We start from the raw sequence: 17,035 nt of genomic DNA, 5'->3' as shown, positions 1-17,035 counted from the left end.
AGCACACAAGGTATTGCCAACGTTAGGGTCAAAGTTAGACCCCTAACGTTGGCACCAACGTCCAAACCAGAAAAATGTGCCAACTGATATGAAAAGTTGGCTCAAACTTTTGGTCCAACTTTTGCTAACCTCAAAACCGGTTCAATTGGTTCACTTCGGTTCTTCTCCAAACTTCAAGAGCAATCAACCAAGGCCTCTTTCAACCCAATTCCACCAAGAGCAAAGGCCCAACTCAAGGCTTGAAGATCATTGGAAGAAAGTGTATAAATAGGATAGAATTCAAGTTATTCGGGGAGCTTTCTTTGGAGAATTTTCATAATAGTTTTCGGAGAGCTTTTGAACTTGAGTGAACTTTAATTTCTTGCTTTCATTGCTTTCAATTTCATTTTACATTTGTCTTGGATCTTGGATTGGAGAATTGAAGAAATTCTGTTTCAATCTCAATCTTGGATCTCTCTGTTTCTTTACTATTAATTGAATTTCATTTCCGGTTCATTGTTCTTCATCTCTTTTCTTTGCAATTTACAATTTCCTTGCAATTGTTCTTGTTGGATCTAGGAAGGCATTGAGATCTAGACTTGGTTTTCTAGTCTCTGGGTCCTGAGATCTAAATTTCCCATTTCACTTCTCTGTTTACTGCTTTCTATGTTCCTTTACTTTTCTGCTTCATATCCGGTTCAATCCCAATTCCCTTTCTCTCTTCTGTTTGATGCAATTTAATTTTTCCTTGTTTAAATTCTGCAAATCCACATCCCAATCCCCTTTACATTTCAAGCAATTTACATTCCTTGCACTTTAAGATTCCGCAATTTACATTTCTTGCACTCTAAGTTTCTGCCATTTAATTTCTTGTTCTTTAAGTTTCAGTCATTTATTTCTTGTTCTCTTTACTTCAATGCAATCTAATTCTGCAAGTCACAAAACCATCAACCAAATCTTGATTCGCTTGACTAAATCAACCACTAAACTAAAATTGCTCAATCCTTCAATCCCTGTGGGATCGACCTCACTCCCGTGAGTTTTTATTACTTGATACGACCCGGTGCACTTGCCGGTTAGTTTTGGGTATTTTGGGAGAAATTTATTTTTCCTCCAAAATATCTCATCAATACCCACATTGGAAGGAGCGTTGGTGAGCCAATGTTACCTCTAATGCTGGTTATACAAGTGTTTTCTGGAAAATTGAAAAATTGTGGCGACGCGTACACGTGCTATACGCGCACGCGTGGATAGGCCAACGTTGGAGGGAACGTTGCCAGTCCAACGTTGATGCCAACGTGCGCGTTCTGAGATCTAAAATCTTGATTTTGAAAAAGCGCATCGACGCGCACGCGTATGCTACGCGTACGCGTGAGCGAGAAATTTGGCAATCCACGCGCACGTGTAGGTGACGCGCACGCGTGGATGAATCAACGTTGGAGGGAGCGTTGTTGGTCTAACTCTGAGGCCAACGTGTGCTAAAACGTTTCAAAATTGGATTTTGGGAATTTGCATCCAAGCGCACACATAGGAGACGCGCACGCGTGGATGAGCACTCTGGTCCCAAACGCGCGCAAGCATTGGCAGCGCAAACGCGTGAAGTGGTGAATTTTACAATCCACGCGTATGCGTATATCATGCGTACGCGTGGACTAGAAAACGTTGGCACTCCAACGTCGAGTCAAACGTTGCTCAAAATGTCCAAAATTAATTTTCTCTGAAAGACGTTTTACTCAACGTTGGTCCTCAAATGTGGACTCCAACGTGAGCATCAGAACATTGCAATTAAAGCACATCTCTTCTCAACAGCATAAGGAGCCAATGGGAGCAACTTCAACCCATTTTAATTAAGGCCAAAAGCCCAATTCAGAGACTGAAGACCAATGGAAGAAAGTGTATAAATAGCTTAGAGTTTAAGTTAGTTAGATCACACAAAGACGGATACTGAAACTCTGCCAAATTCTATTCTGCACTTTTTTCTTTCTACAATGTACTTTTCTATTTTGTTTTCCATTTTGAGAGCTATGAGAAACTAAACCCCTTTCATTGGGTTAGGGAGCTCTGTGTAATTCAATGGATCAATATTAGTTTTCATTCATCTTCTTCTTTGTTTCCTCTTGATCTTGCTAGAAAGCGTTCGTTCTTCATCCCAGTAGATAGTTGTCTTGGGAAAGAAGCTATCCAAAATTGGATATCCTTGATAAACCCATATTTTATGATATATTTTGTGCTTAATCTGAGTGATTTATTCAATCCTTCGCCCACTTATTCATATTAATTGCATGGTTTTACTTTCCCTTCCTTATTATGTGATGTATGAGAAAAATATGTTTCCTATGCTTAAAAATAATTATTTTGATTACCCTTTATTTCCATTCGATGCCGTGATTCGTGTGTTGAGTAGTTTCAGATCTTCTAAGGAAGGAATGACTTAAAGGATGGAAAGAAAACATACAAAATTGGAAGGAAAGCATAAAACGGAGTTTTTGAAGAAATTGGCAGCCACGTGATCGCATGGGCGACGCGGCTGCATGCCAGCGTGAAAAGACATTAACGCGGCCGCATGACTGACGCGACCGCGCTCCTTGAGCGAAACGCATATGACGCGGATGCATGACTGACGCGACCGCGTGACAAGGAAAAACTCCCAATGACGCGACCGCGTGACACACGCGGACGCGTGACAGAGGCCACGCACCTGAAATTACAGAAAATGCTCATAGCGAATTCTGAAGCCCTTTTTGGCCCAAATCCAAGTCCAGATGGCATAGACCTGAGGTTATAAAGTGGGGGAATGCATCCATTCAGGGAGAGTCTCCAATTAGTTAGTATCCATGAATTAGATGTAGCTTTGATGGAGGTTCTCTCCTCTCTCTTTAGGATTAGGATTTAGATTTAGGATTTTATTCGCTTTCCGGATTATCTCTTTACCAGGTTCAATATTCCTTTTTATTATGTTTTCAATTTAATTATGAATTCTTCTATGTTACAGATTACTCTTTGAATTAATGTTATTTGAGGTATTTTAGTTTAATATTGCTTTCTTTTATTTATGTTACTTTTATCCCCAATCTGAAGACATTTTTATTCCAGTAGATTTACTTTTCCCCTTTCGGTCTTGGTTAAGAAATCAGTAACTCAGGAGTTATCAAACTCAAACATGATTGATAATCGTTATCTTTGCTAATTGAATTGAACTTCAATAATCCCAATCTTTCCTTAGGGATTAACTAGGATTTGAGGATCTAACTAATTAGTCACTTGACCTTCCCTTGCTCTAGCAAAGGTTAACTAAGTGGAATTAAGATTCAATTTTCATCATCATTGATAAGGATAACTAGGATAGGACTTCTAATTTCTCGTACCTTGCCAAAAGTGTGTTTTATAGTTATTTATTTAAATTACAGTCTTTTACTTACTTTAATTGCAATTTAAATTACTTGTTCCTCACCTTCGAAACCCCCAATTTACAATCTTCATAACCAATAATAAGAACATACTTCCCTGTAGTTCCTTGAGAAGACGACCCGAGGTTTGAATACTTTGGTTATCAATTTATTTAGGGGTTTGTTACTTGTGACAACAAAAACGTTTGTAAGAAAGGTTGATTGCTTGGTTTAGTAACTATACTCGCAACGAGAGTTTACTATGACTTCTAAACCATCAATCTTCAGTTCTTTCACTCCTCTAAACCTTGGAAGAGGAATGAGGAGATCATGCTAGAAATGCTTTCTCACATTGGATTAGATTGGGATTTGGATGGATATCGTGACATGTAATCCTCCCAACACTTTGATCTACGAATATGTGTGATATAATCAGTGACCATACCTCATCTCTTCCCATAAGCACTTAAACCAAGGAATTGGGTAATTTTTCATGCTTAGAGAGACTGATTGCCAAGGAATTGGGATCCAATCACCTAATATTGCCAAGAAGATCAATAAAAAGCATTGGTACATCAACGTTGAGTCAAACGTTGGCGCCAACACTCATTCCTTCGAAAATCATTTTTGAAGCTCAACGTTTGACTCAACGTTTTCTTGCAAACGTTAAGGCCAACGTTGACATTAGCTCCAAGGTAATTAAACACCCATGCTGATTTTTAAGATGAATTGCTCATTTGCCCCTCTTCAACATCATTGAGACCCATTCTTGCTTGCCTCAACAAGACCAAAGGGCCCACATCTAAGTACATTGAAGTCCCAATTGAAAAAGAGAAGAAGAGTATAAATAGGGGCTCTCTGGTAGAATTAAGGAGGTTCGAGTAGTGATGAGCGGATAATTTATACGCTTTTTGACAGTGTTTTTAGTATGTTTTTAGTAGAATCTGGTTACTTTTAGGGATGTTTTCATTAGTTTTCATGTTAAATTCACATTTCTGGACTTTACTATGAGTTTGTATATTTTTCTATGATTTCAGGTATTTTCTGGCTGAAATTGAGGGACTTGAGCAAAAATCAGATTCAGAGGTTGATGAAGGACTGCTGATGCTGTTGGATTCTGACCTCCCTGCACTCAAAGTGGATTTTCTGGAGCTACAGAACTCGAAATGGCGCGTTTCCAATTGCGTTGGAAATTAGACATCCAGGGCTTTCCAGCAATATATAATAGTCCATAATTTGGCAAAGAATAGACGACGAAAACTGGAGTTCAACGCCAGCTCTCTGCCCAATTCTGGCGTCCAGCGCCAGAAAAGGATCCAAAACCAGAGTTGAACGCCCAAACTGGCACAAATGCTGGTGTTCAACTCCAAGAAAGACCTCTACATGTGCAACACTCAAGCTCAGCCCAAGCACACACGAAGTGGGCCCCAGAAGTGGATTTATGCATCAATTACTTATTTCTGTAAATCCTAGTGACTAGTTTATTATAAATAGGACCTTTTACTATTGTATTAGACATCTTTGGAACTTTGGAATCATCTTTGGACGCCTGGTTCTTAGATCAGAGGGGCTGGCCATTCGGCCATGCCTGGACCTTTCACTTATGTATTTTTAACGGTAGAGTTTCTACACTCCATAGATTAAGGTGTGGAGCTCTGCTGTTCCTCAAAGATTAATGCAAAGTACTACTGTTTTCTATTCAATTCATCTTATTTCGCTTCTAAGATATTCATTCGTACTTCAACCTGAATGTGATGAACGTGACAATCATCATCATTCCCTATGAACGCGTGCCTGACAACCACTTCCGTTCTACATTAGATTGAATGAGTATCTCTTAGATCTCTTAATCGGAATCTTCGTGGTGTAAGCTAGAATGATGGCGGTATTCAAGAGAATCCGGAAAGTCTAAACCTTGTCTGTGGTATTCCGAGTAGGATTCAATGATTGGATGACTGTGACGAGCTTCAAACTTGCGATTTCCGGGCAAAGTGACAGACGCAAAAGGATAGTAAATCCTATTCCAGCATGATCGAGAACCGACAGATGAATAGCCGTGCCGTGACAGGGTGCATTGACCATTTTCACTGAGAGGATAGGATGAAACCATTGACAAGGGTGATGACTCCAGACGATTAGCCGTGTCGTGACAGGGCATTTGGATCATTTTCCCGAGAGAAGACCGAAAGTAGCCATTGACAGTGGTGATGTATCACATAAAGCCAGCCATGGAAAGGAGTAAGACTGATTGGATGAAGATAGCAGGAAAGCAGAGGTTCAGAGGAACGAAAGCATCTCTATTCGCTTATCTGAAATTCTCACCAATGATTTACATAAGTATTTCTATCCTTTATTCTGTGTTTATTTAATTATTTTCGAAAACCCCATTACTATTTTATATCCGCCTGACTGAGATTTACAAGGTGACCATAGCTTGCTTCATACCAACAATCTCCGTGGGATTCGACCCTTACTCACGTAAGGTATTACTTGGACGACCCAGTGCACTTGCTGGTTAGTTATGCGAAGTTGTGAACCATGGTATTGGCATCATGTTTTTGGCGCCATTACCAGGGAAAGAAAGAGCGATGAATTTTACATAATTAAAGTGTAATCACAATTTCTGCGCACCAAGTTTTTGGCGCCGTTGCCAGGGATTGTTCGAGTTTGGACAACTGACGGTTCATCCTGTTGCTCAGATTAGGTAATTTTCTTTTTGTTTTGTTTTCAAAAATTTTTCAAAAATCTTTCAAAAATGTTTCTTTTGTTTTCGAAAAAAAAAATTTTAAAATACAAATGTTTTCAAAAATATATTTGTTATTCAAAATTTTTAAAGAATGAATTCTAGTGCTTCATGAAGCATGTGAAGCCTGGCTGGCTGTAAAGCCATGTCTAAATTCTTTTGGACTGAGGCTTCCACTCATAATTATATGAAGTTGGATGAAATATCAGCTGTTGTATACATGAGAGGTATCTATGTTTGCTGAAGCTTGGCTGGCCATTGGCCATGTCTAGTGTTTTGGACCGGAGCTTTCATTGAAAGCTTGGCTGGCTAGTGAGTCATGTCTAATTCCTGGACTGGAGCTTTAGATTAAAGAGCATAAGATTCCTGGAATTCATATTAAAAATTTTGGAATCCTTATTTTTCTTTTTCGCACTAATTTTCGAATGGAAAAAAAAAATACAAAAAAATTAGAAAATCATAAAAATCAAAAATATTTTTCATGTTTCTTGTTTGAGTCTTGAGTCATGTTATAAGTTTGGTGTCAATTGCATATGCATCTTGCATTTTTCGAAAATTTTCATGCATTCATAGTGTTCTTCATGATCTTCAAGTTGTTCTTGGTAAGTCTTCTTGTTTGATCTTTGCATTTGAATGTTTTGTGTCTTTTCTTGTTTTTCATATGCATTCCTGAATTCTTAGTGTCTAAGCATTAAAGAATTCTAAGTTTGGTGTCTAGTATGTTTTCCTTGCAGAAAAAATTTTTTAAAAATATGTTCTTGGTGTTCATCTTAACATTCATAGTGTTCTTGGTGTTCATCTTGACATTCATAGCATTCTTGCATGCATCACATGTTTTGATCTAAAATTCTCATGCATTGCATCATTTGTCTTGTTTTTCTCTCTCTTCATTAAAAATTCAAAAATCAAAAAAATATCTGTCCCTTTTTCTCTCTCATAAATTCGAAAATTAGATTTGACTTTTTCAAAAATTTTTAAAATCTAGTTGTTTTTATGAGTCAAATCAAATTTTCAATTTAAAAATCTTATCTTTTTCAAAATCTTTTTCAAAAATAAAATCTTTTTCAACTTTCTTAGTTATTTTCGAAAATTCTAAAAACATTTTTCAAAAATATTTTTCTTATTTTTATATCAAATTTTCGAAAATAACATCACCAATTAATGTTTTGATTCAAAAATTTCAAGTTTGTTACTTACTTGTTAAGAAAGATTCAAACTTTAAGTTCTAGAATCATATCTTGTGATTTCTTGTGAATCAAGTCATTAATTGTGATTTTGAAAATCAAATCTTTTTCAAAAACTAATTTCAATTATATCTTTTCAAAAATATCTTCTTATCTTATCTTTTTCAAAAACTTGATTTCAAAATATCTTCTCTAACTTCCTAACTCCTTATCTTTTAAAAATTTGTTTCAACTAACTAACTAACTTTTTGTTTGTTTCTTATCTTTTTCAAAACCACCTAACTAACTCTCTCTCTAATTTTCGAAAATATCTTCCCCCTTTTTCAAAAATTTCTTTTTAATTAACTAAATTTTTAATTTTTTAATTTTAATTTTCGAAAAACCACTAACCTTTTTCAAAAACTATTTTCAAAAATCAACTAACTCTTTTTCAAAAATATTATTTTCGAAAATCCTCTCTCTCTCTCTCTCATCTTATTCTATTTATTTATTCATCTACTAACATCTCTTCTTCACATCACTCACCAAATTCGAACCCCTTCTTCTATCTGTGTTCGAATTTCTTCTTCTTTTCTTCTACTCACATAAGGGAACCTCTATACTGTGGTAAAAAGGATCCCTATTATTATTTTTCTGTGCCCTCTTCTTTGTCATATGAGCAGGAGCAAGGACAAGAGCATTCTTGTGGAAGCAGATCCAGAACCTGAAAGGACTCTGAAAAGAAAACTAAGAGAAGCTAAAATACAACAATCCAGAGATAACCTTTCAGAAATTTTCAAACAGGAAGAAGAGATGGCAGCCAAAAATAATAATAATGCAAGGAGAATGCTTGGTGACTTTACTGCACCTAATTCCAATTTACATGGAAGAAGCATCTCCATTCCTGCCATTGGAGCAAACAACTTTGAGCTGAAACCTCAATTAGTTTCTCTGATGCAGCAGAACTGCAAGTTTCATGGACTTCCATCTGAAGATCATTTTTAGTTCTTAACTGAATTCTTGCAGATCTGTGATACTGTTAAGACTAATGGAGTAGATCCTGAAGTCTACAGGCTCATGCTTTTCCCATTTACTGTAAGAGACAGAGCTAGAATCTGGTTGGACTCTCAACCCAGAGACAGCCTGAACTCTTGGGATAAGCTGGTCACGGCTTTCTTAGCCAAGTTCTTTCCTCCTCAAAAGCTGAGCAAGCTTAGAGTGGATGTTCAAACCTTCAGACAGAAAGAAGGTGAATCCCTCTATGAAGCTTGGGAAAGATACAAGCAGCTGACCAAAAAGTGTCCTTCTGACATGCTTTCAGAATGGACCATCCTGGATATCTTCTATGATGGTTTATCTGAGATATCAAAGATGTCATTGGATACTTCTGCAGGTGGATCCATTAACCTAAAGAAAACGCCTGCAGAAGCTCAAGAACTCATTAACATGGTTGCTATTAACCAGTTTATGTACACTTCTGAGAGGAATCCTGTCAGTAATGGGACGCATATGATGAAGGGAGTTCTTGAAGTTGATACTCTGAATGCCATATTGGCTCAAAACAAAATGTTGACTCAGCAAGTCAATATTATTTCTCAGAGTCTGAATGGAATGCAAGCTGCATCCAACAGTACTCAAGAGGCTTCTCCTGAAGAAGAAGCTTATGATCCTGAGAACCCTGCAATAGCAGAGGTGAATTACTTAGGTGAACCTTATGGAAACACCTATAACTCATCATGGAGAAATCATCCAAATTTCTCATGGAAGGATCAAAAGCCTCAACAAGGCTTTAATAATAGTGGAAGAAACAGGTTTAGCAATAGCAAGCCTTTTCCATCATCCACTCAGCAACAGACAGAGAATTCTGAACAAAATACCTCTAATTTGGCAAACTTAGTCTCTGATCTGTCCAAGGCCACTGTAAGTTTCATGAAAGAAACAAGGTCTTCCATTAGAAATTTGGAACCACAAGTGGGCCAGCTGAGTAAGAGGATCACTGAAATCCCTCCTAGTACTCTCCCAAGCAATACAGAAGAGAATCCAAAAGGAGAGTGCAAGGCCATTGACATAATCAAAATGGCCGAACCCAATGAGGGAGATGAGGACGTGAATCCCAAGGAGGAAGACCTCCTGGGACGTCCAGTGATCAATAAGGAGCCTCCCTCTGAGGAACCCAAGGACTCTGAGGCTCATCTAGAGACCATAGAGATTCCATTGAACCTCCTTATGCCCTTCATGAGCTCTTATGAGTATTCCTCTTCTGAAGAGAATGAGGATGTTACTGAAGAGCAAACTGCCAAGTTTCTTGGTGCAATCATGAAGCTGAATGCCAAATTATTTGGTATTGAGACTTGGGAAGATGAACCTCCCTTGTTCACCAATGAACTAAGTGATCTGGATCAACTGACATTGCCTCAGAAGAAACAGGATCCTGGAAAGTTCATAATATCTTGTACCATAGGCACCATGATCTTTAAGGCTCTGTGTGACCTTGGTTCAGGAATAAACCTCATGCCACTCTCTGTAATAGAGAAACTGGGAATCTATGGGGTGCAAGCTGCTAAAATCTCATTAAAGATGGCAGACAATTCCAGAAAACAGGCTTATGGACAAGTAGAGGACGTGTTAGTAAAGGTTGAAGGCCTTTACATCCCTGCTGATTTCATAGTCCTGGATACTGGAAAGGAAGAGGATGAATCCATCATCCTAGGAAGACCTTTCCTAGCCACAGCAAGAGCTGTGATTGATGTGGACAGAGGAGAATTAATCCTTCAAATGAAATAAGGACAACCTTGTGTTTACAACTCAAGGATCTCTCTCTGCATCCATGGAGAGGAAGCATAAAGAGCTTATCTCAAAGCAGAGTCAAACAAAGCCCCCACAGTCAAACTCTAAGTTTGGTGTTGGGAGGCCACAACCAAACTCTAAGTTTGGTGTTGAACTCCCATATCCAAACTCTAAGTTTGGTGTTGGAGAGTCTCAACAAAGCTCTGCACATCTGTGAGGCTCCATGAGAGCCCACTGTAAAGCTATTGACATTAAAGAAGCGCTTGTTGGGAGGCAACCCAATTTTTATTTATCTAACTATATTTTTCTTAGTTATATGTCTTTATAGGTTCATGATCATGTGGAGTCACAAAATAAACAAAAAAAATTAAAAACAGAATCAAAAATAGCAAAAGAAAAATCACACCCTAGAGGAAGCATCTGTCTGGCGTTCAACGCCAGAACAGAGCATGGTTCTGGCGCTGAACGGCCAAAATGGGCAGTATCTGGGCGCTGAACACCCAGAACAAGCATGGTTCTGGCGTTCAACGCCAGAAATGGCCAGTAAATGGGTGTTGAACGCCCAAAATGGGCACCAACATGGCGCTGAACGCCCAGAGTTGCGTGCAAGGGCATTTTGCATGCCTAATTTGGTGCAAGGGTGTAAATCCTTGAACACCTCAGGATCTATGGACCCCACAGGATCATCTCAGGATCTGTGGACCCCACAGGATCATCTCAGGATTTGTGGACCCCACAGGATCCCCACCTACCTCCACTCACTTCTTCTCACCTCTCTTTCACACAATCCCATAAACACCCTTCCCCAAAAACCCTTCACCAATCACCTCAATCTCTCTTCCCCATCACCTCTTCACCACTCACCTCCATCCACTCTTCCCCATAAACCTACCTCATAAACTCCACCTACCTTCAAAATTCAAAACCAATTTCCCACCCAAACCCACCCTAAATGGCCGAACCTTAACTCCCCTCCCTCCCCTATATATAGCCCTCCATTCTTCCTCATTTTCACACAACACAACCCTCTCCTCTCTACTTGGCCGAAACACACTTTACCCCTCTTCTCAATATTTTCTTCTTCTTCTTCCTCTATTCTTTCTTTTATTGCTCGAGGGCGAGCAATATTCTAAGTTTGGTGTGGTAAAAGCATAAGCTTTTTGTTTTTCCATTATCATTGATGGCACCTAAGACTGGAGAATCCTCTAGAAAGGGGAAAGGGAAGACAAAAGCTTCCACCTCCGAGTCATGGGAGATGGAAAGGTTCATCTCCAAAGCCCATCAAGACCACTTCTATGATGTTGTGGCCAAGAAGAAGGTGATCCCCGAGGTCCCTTTCAAACTCAAAAGAAATGAGTATCCAGAGATCCGACATGAAATTCAAAGAAGAGGTTGGGAAGTTCTAACAAATCCCATCCAACAAGTCGGCATCCTAATGGTTCAAGAGTTCTATGCCAATGCATGGATCACCAAGAACCATGATCAAAGTAAGAACCCGGATCCAAAAAACTACGTTACAATGGTTCGGGGGAAATACTTAGATTTTAGTCCGGAGAATGTGAGGTTGGCGTTCAACTTGCCCATGATGCAAGGAGATGAACGCCCCTACGCTAGAAGGGTCAACTTTAATCAAAGGTTGGGCCAAGTCCTTATGGACATATGTGTGGAAGGAGCTCAATGGAAGATTGGACATATGTGTCCAAAGGCAAGCCGGTTCAACTAAGAAGATTGGACCTCAAGCCTGTGGCTAGAGGATGGTTGGAGTTCATTCAATGCTCAATCATTCCCACTAGCAACCGATCTGAAGTTACTGTGGATCGGGCCATCATGATCCATAGCATCATGATTGGAGAGGAAATAGAAGTTCATGAAGTCATCTCTAATGAACTCTACAAAATATCCGAAAAGTCATCCCCCATGGCAAGGCTAGCTTTTCCTCATCTTATCTGCCATCTATGCTACTCAGCTGGAGCTTTCATAGAAGGAGACATTCCTATTAAGGAAGAGAAGCCCATCACTAAGAAAAAGATGGAGCAAGCAAGAGAGCCCATTCATGGAGCTCAAGAGGCACAGGAAGCTCATCACCATGAGATCCCGGAGATGCCTCAAATGCATTTTCCTCCACAAAACTATTGGGAGCAAATCAACACCTCCCTAGGAGAATTAAGTGCTAACATGGGACAATTAAGGGTGGAACATCAAGAGCACGCCATCATGCTCCATGAAATAAGAGAAGATCAAAAAGCAATGAGGGAGGAGCAACAAAGACAAGGAAGAGACATAGAAGAGCTCAAGGACATCATTGGTTCCTCAAGGAAACGCCACCATCACTAAGGTGGATTCATTCCTTGTTCTTATTTCTTCTGTTTTTCGTTTTCTATGTTAAGTGCTTATCTGTGTTTGTGTCTTCATTACATGATCATTAGTAGTTAGTAACTACGTCTTAAAGTTATGAATGTCCTATGAATCCATCACCTCTCTTAAATGAAAAATGTTTTAATTCAAAAGAACAAGAAGTACATGAATTTTGAATTTATCCTTGAACTTAGCTTAATTATATTGATGTGGTGACAATGCGTCTTGTTTTCTGAATGTATGCTTGAACAGTGCATATGTCTTTTGAAGTTGTTGTTTAAGAATGTTAAATATGTTGGCTCTTGAAAGAATGATGACTAGGAGACATGTTATTTGATAATCTGAAAAATCATAAAAATGATTCTTGAAGCAAGAAAAAGCAGCAAAGAACAAAGCTTGCAGAAAAAAAAATAGGCGAAAAAAAATAGAAAGAAAAAGAAAAAGCAAGCAGAAAAAGCCAAAGGCTCTTAAAACCAAAAGGCAAGAGCAAAAAGCAAATAGCCCTTAAAACTAAAAGGCAAGGGTAATAAAAAGGATCCCAAGGCTTTGAGCATCAGTGGATAGGAGGGCCGAAAGGAATAAAATCCTGGCCTAAACCGCTAAACCAAGCTGTCCCTAACCATGTGCTTGTGGCGTGAAGGTGTCAAGTGAAAACTTGAGACTGAGCGGTTAAAGTCAAGGTCCAAAGCAAAAAAAGAGTGTGCTTAAGAACCCTGGACACCTCTAATTGGGGACTTTAGCAAAGCTGAGTCATAATCTGAAAAGGTTCACCCAATTATGTGTCTGTGGCATTTATGTATCCGGTGGTAATACTGGAAAACAAAGTGCTTAGGGCCACGGCCAAGACTCATAAAATAGCTGTGTTCAAGAATCATCATACTGAACTAGGAGAATCAATAACACTATCTGTACTCTGAGTTCCTATAGATGCCAATCATTCTGAACCTCAATGGATAAAGTGAGATGCCAAAACTATTCAAGAGGCAAAAAGCTATAAGTCCCGCTCATATGATTGAAGCTCTGTTTCATTGATAGTTTGGAATTTATAGTATATTCTCTTCTTTTTATCCTATTTGATTTTCAGTTGCTTGGGGACAAGCAACAATTTAAGTTTGGTGTTGTGATGAGCGGATAATTTATACGCTTTTTGACATTGTTTTTAGTATGTTTTTAGTAAAATCTGGTTACTTTTAGGGATGTTTTCATTAGTTTTCATGTTAAATTCACATTTCTAGACTTTACTATGAGTTTGTGTGTTTTTCTGTGATTTCAGGTATTTTCTGGCTGAAATTGAGGGACTTGAGCAAAAATCAGATTCAGAGGTTGAAGAAGGACTGCTGATGCTGTTGGATTCTGACCTCCCTGCACTCAAAGTGGATTTTCTGGAGCTACGGATCTCGAAATGGCACGATTCCAATTGCGTTGAATAGTAGACATCCAGGGCTTTCCAGAAATATATAATAGTCTATAATTTGGCCAAGAATAGATGATGCAAACTGGCGTTCAACGCCAACTCTCTGCCCAATTCTGGCGTCCGGCGCCAGAAAAGGATCCAAAACCAGAGTTGAACACCCAAACTGGCACAAATGCTGGCGTTCAACTCCAAGAAAGACCTCTACATGTGCAACACTCAAGCTCAGCCCAAGCACACACCAAGTGGGCCCCAGAAGTGGATTTATGCACCAATTACTTATTTCTGTAAACCCTAGTGACTAGTTTATTATAAATAGGACCTTTTACTATTGTATTAGACATCTTTGGAACTTCGGAATCATCTTTGGACGCCTGGTTCTTAGATCAGAGGGGCTTGCCATTCGGCCATGCCTGGACCTTTCACTTATGTATTTTTAACGGTAGAGTTTCTACACTCCATAGATTAAGGTGTGGAGCTCTGCTGTTCCTCAAAGATTAATGCAAAGTACTACTATTTTCTATTCAATTCATCTTATTTCGCTTCTAAGATATTCATTCGCACTTCAACCTGAATGTGATGAACGTGACAATCATCATCATTCCCTATGAACGCGTGCCTGACAACCACTTCCGTTCTACATTAGATTGAATGAGTATCTCTTAGATCTCTTAATCGGAATCTTCGTGGTGTAAGCTAGAATGATGGCGGCATTCAAGAGAATCCGGAAAGTCTAAACCTTGTCTGTGGTATTCCGAGTAGGATTCAATGATTGGATGACTATGACGAGCTTCAAACTCACGATTGCCGGGCGAAGTGACAGACGCAAAAGGATAGTAAATCCTATTCCAGCATGATCGAGAACCGACAGATGAATAGCCGTGCCGTGACAGGGTGCGTTGACCATTTTCACTGAGAGGATATGATGAAACCATTGACAAGGGTGATGCCTCCAGACGATTAGCCGTGCCGTGACAGGGCATTTGGATCATTTTCCCGAGAGAATACCGAAAGTAGCCATTGACAGTGGTGATGTATCACATAAAGCCAGCCATGGAAAGGAGTAAGACTGATTGGATGAAGATAGCAGGAAAGCAGAGGTTCAGAGGAACGAAAGCATCTCTATTCCCTTATCTGAAATTCTCTCCAATGATTTACATAAGTATTTCTATCCTTTATTCTATGTTTATTTAATTATTTTCGAAAACCCCATTACTATTTTATATCCGCCTGACTGAGATTTACAAGGTGACCATAGCTTGCTTCATACCAACAATCTCCATGGGATTCGTCCCTTACTCACGTAAGGTATTACTTGGACGACCCAGTGCACTTGCTGGTTAGTTGTGCGAAGTTGTGAACCATGGTATTGGCATCATGTTTTTGGCGCCATTACCAGGGAAAGAAAGAGCGATGAATTTTACATAATTAAAGTGTAATCACAATTTCTGCGCACCAAGTAGCAGCAGAGGCTGCACTAGGAGTAGTAGTAGTAGTAGGAGGAGTAGGAGTAGGAGTAGAATAGGAAGCTTTTGTATACACTTTTTTTTTCTGCCATTTTACATTGTAGCTTTCATTGAATTCCATTTTCTTATGCAATTTCAGTTTCTGATAATTCTCTTCTAAAATTTTCCTTTATGAAAAATTTTACAACTCAATTTACAGTGATCTTGATTTACATTTATATGAAATTTAAATTCCCTGCATCTTTGCCTCTCTGCCAATTTACTTTCTGCAAATTTAGTTTCTCTGCACTTGTTCTTTGAGCTATGATCCACTGAACCCCAATTCATTAGGGCGAGGAGCTCTGTTATGATTCATATGAATTAACTGAATTTCTTCTTCTTCTCAATTCATCCGGATGGCTAAGAAATAACTTCTATTTTGATTGAGATCCATTCACTCCGGAAGGAGGTTTGAATCTGTGAATTTCCATGTGAGCCTCGGAAGAGGAATCATTGAAATTAGAATTGAAGCTCGGTTTCTCACAGCTCTCTTGATCAACACCATTCGGGAGATATTGAGATCTTGAGAGTTTGTGTGGCTTGTGGATAAGAGAAAATGCTTAACCTCTTCTCATGACAATTGGATCAAGGAATTGGTGAGAATGATTGTGATTAGAGAGATTGAATTGCCAAGGAATTGGGATCCAATTAATTTCAACCCGCCAAAGATCTATTCATATGATTGAGAAAGAAGTTGAGACCCATTTGATTCATTGTGGATTATGATATCTCCAATCACTAATGAATCTTTCTCTCTGTTATTTCTGTTCCATTTAATTTCCCAACACCCAGTTCCTTTACATTTGATGCAATTTAAGTTTCTTACTCTTTAAGTTTCTGTCAATTTACTTTCTTTAAGTTATATTCTCTGTAATTTATATTCTGTTGATCCCATTGCACTCAATTCACCAGTGTTAGCTTAACTAAAGTAATTACCTAACTAAAGTTGCTTGATCCATCAATCCTTGTGGAATCGACCTCACTCACGTGAGTTTTACTACTTGATGCGACTCGGTACACTTGCCGGTTAGTTTGTACAAAATTCAATTTTTTGTCATCATTTTACCATCGATGCGCATGCGTATATCACACGTACGCGTGGACAAGAAAACGTTGGCACTCCAACGTTGAGTCAAACATTGCTGAAAACATCTAAAATCAATTTTCTCTGAAAGACATTTGACTTAACGTTGGCCCTCAAACGTGGACTCCAACGTGAGCATCAGAACATTGCAATTCAAGCACATCTCTTCTCAACAGCATGAGGAGCCAATGGGAGCAACTTCAACCCATTTCAATTAGAGCCCAAAGCACAATTCAGGGACTGAAGATCAATCGAAGAAAGTGTATAAATAGCTTAGAGTTTAAGTTAGTTAGATCACACAAAGACGGATACTGAAACTCTGCCAAATTCTATTCTGCACTTTTTTCTTTCTGCAATGTACTTTTCTATTTCGTTTTCCATTTTGAGAGCTATGAACAACTAAATCCCTTTCATTGGGTTAGTGATCTCAGTGTAATTCAATGGATCAATATTAGTTTTCATTCATCTTCTTCTTTGTTTCCTCTTGATCTTGCTAGAAAGCTTTCATTCTTCATCCTGGTGGATAGTTGTCTTGGGAAAGAAGCTATCCAAAATTGGATCTCCTCTGAACCTTGGAAGAGGAATGAGGAGATCATGCTAGAAATGCTTTCTCACATTGGAT

General features: G+C 38.9%; 1 non-coding gene across 1 annotated transcript; it reads right to left on the bottom strand.

Annotated features, from left to right (window-relative positions):
* Positions 1-8,480: 8,480 nt before the first annotated feature.
* Positions 8,481-8,588, bottom strand: LOC112761707 (small nucleolar RNA R71). The gene has a single exon (XR_003182089.1). It is a non-coding gene; the product is annotated as a small nucleolar RNA R71 (small nucleolar RNA).
* Positions 8,589-17,035: the final 8,447 nt, after the last annotated feature.

This window comes from Arachis hypogaea, chromosome 16 (genome assembly GCF_003086295.3).
Source record: "Arachis hypogaea cultivar Tifrunner chromosome 16, arahy.Tifrunner.gnm2.J5K5, whole genome shotgun sequence".
NCBI classification, from domain to species: domain Eukaryota; kingdom Viridiplantae; phylum Streptophyta; class Magnoliopsida; order Fabales; family Fabaceae; genus Arachis; species Arachis hypogaea.
The sequence above is the reverse complement of the archived record's forward strand: the minus strand, read 5'-3'. Positions and strand labels throughout refer to the sequence as shown.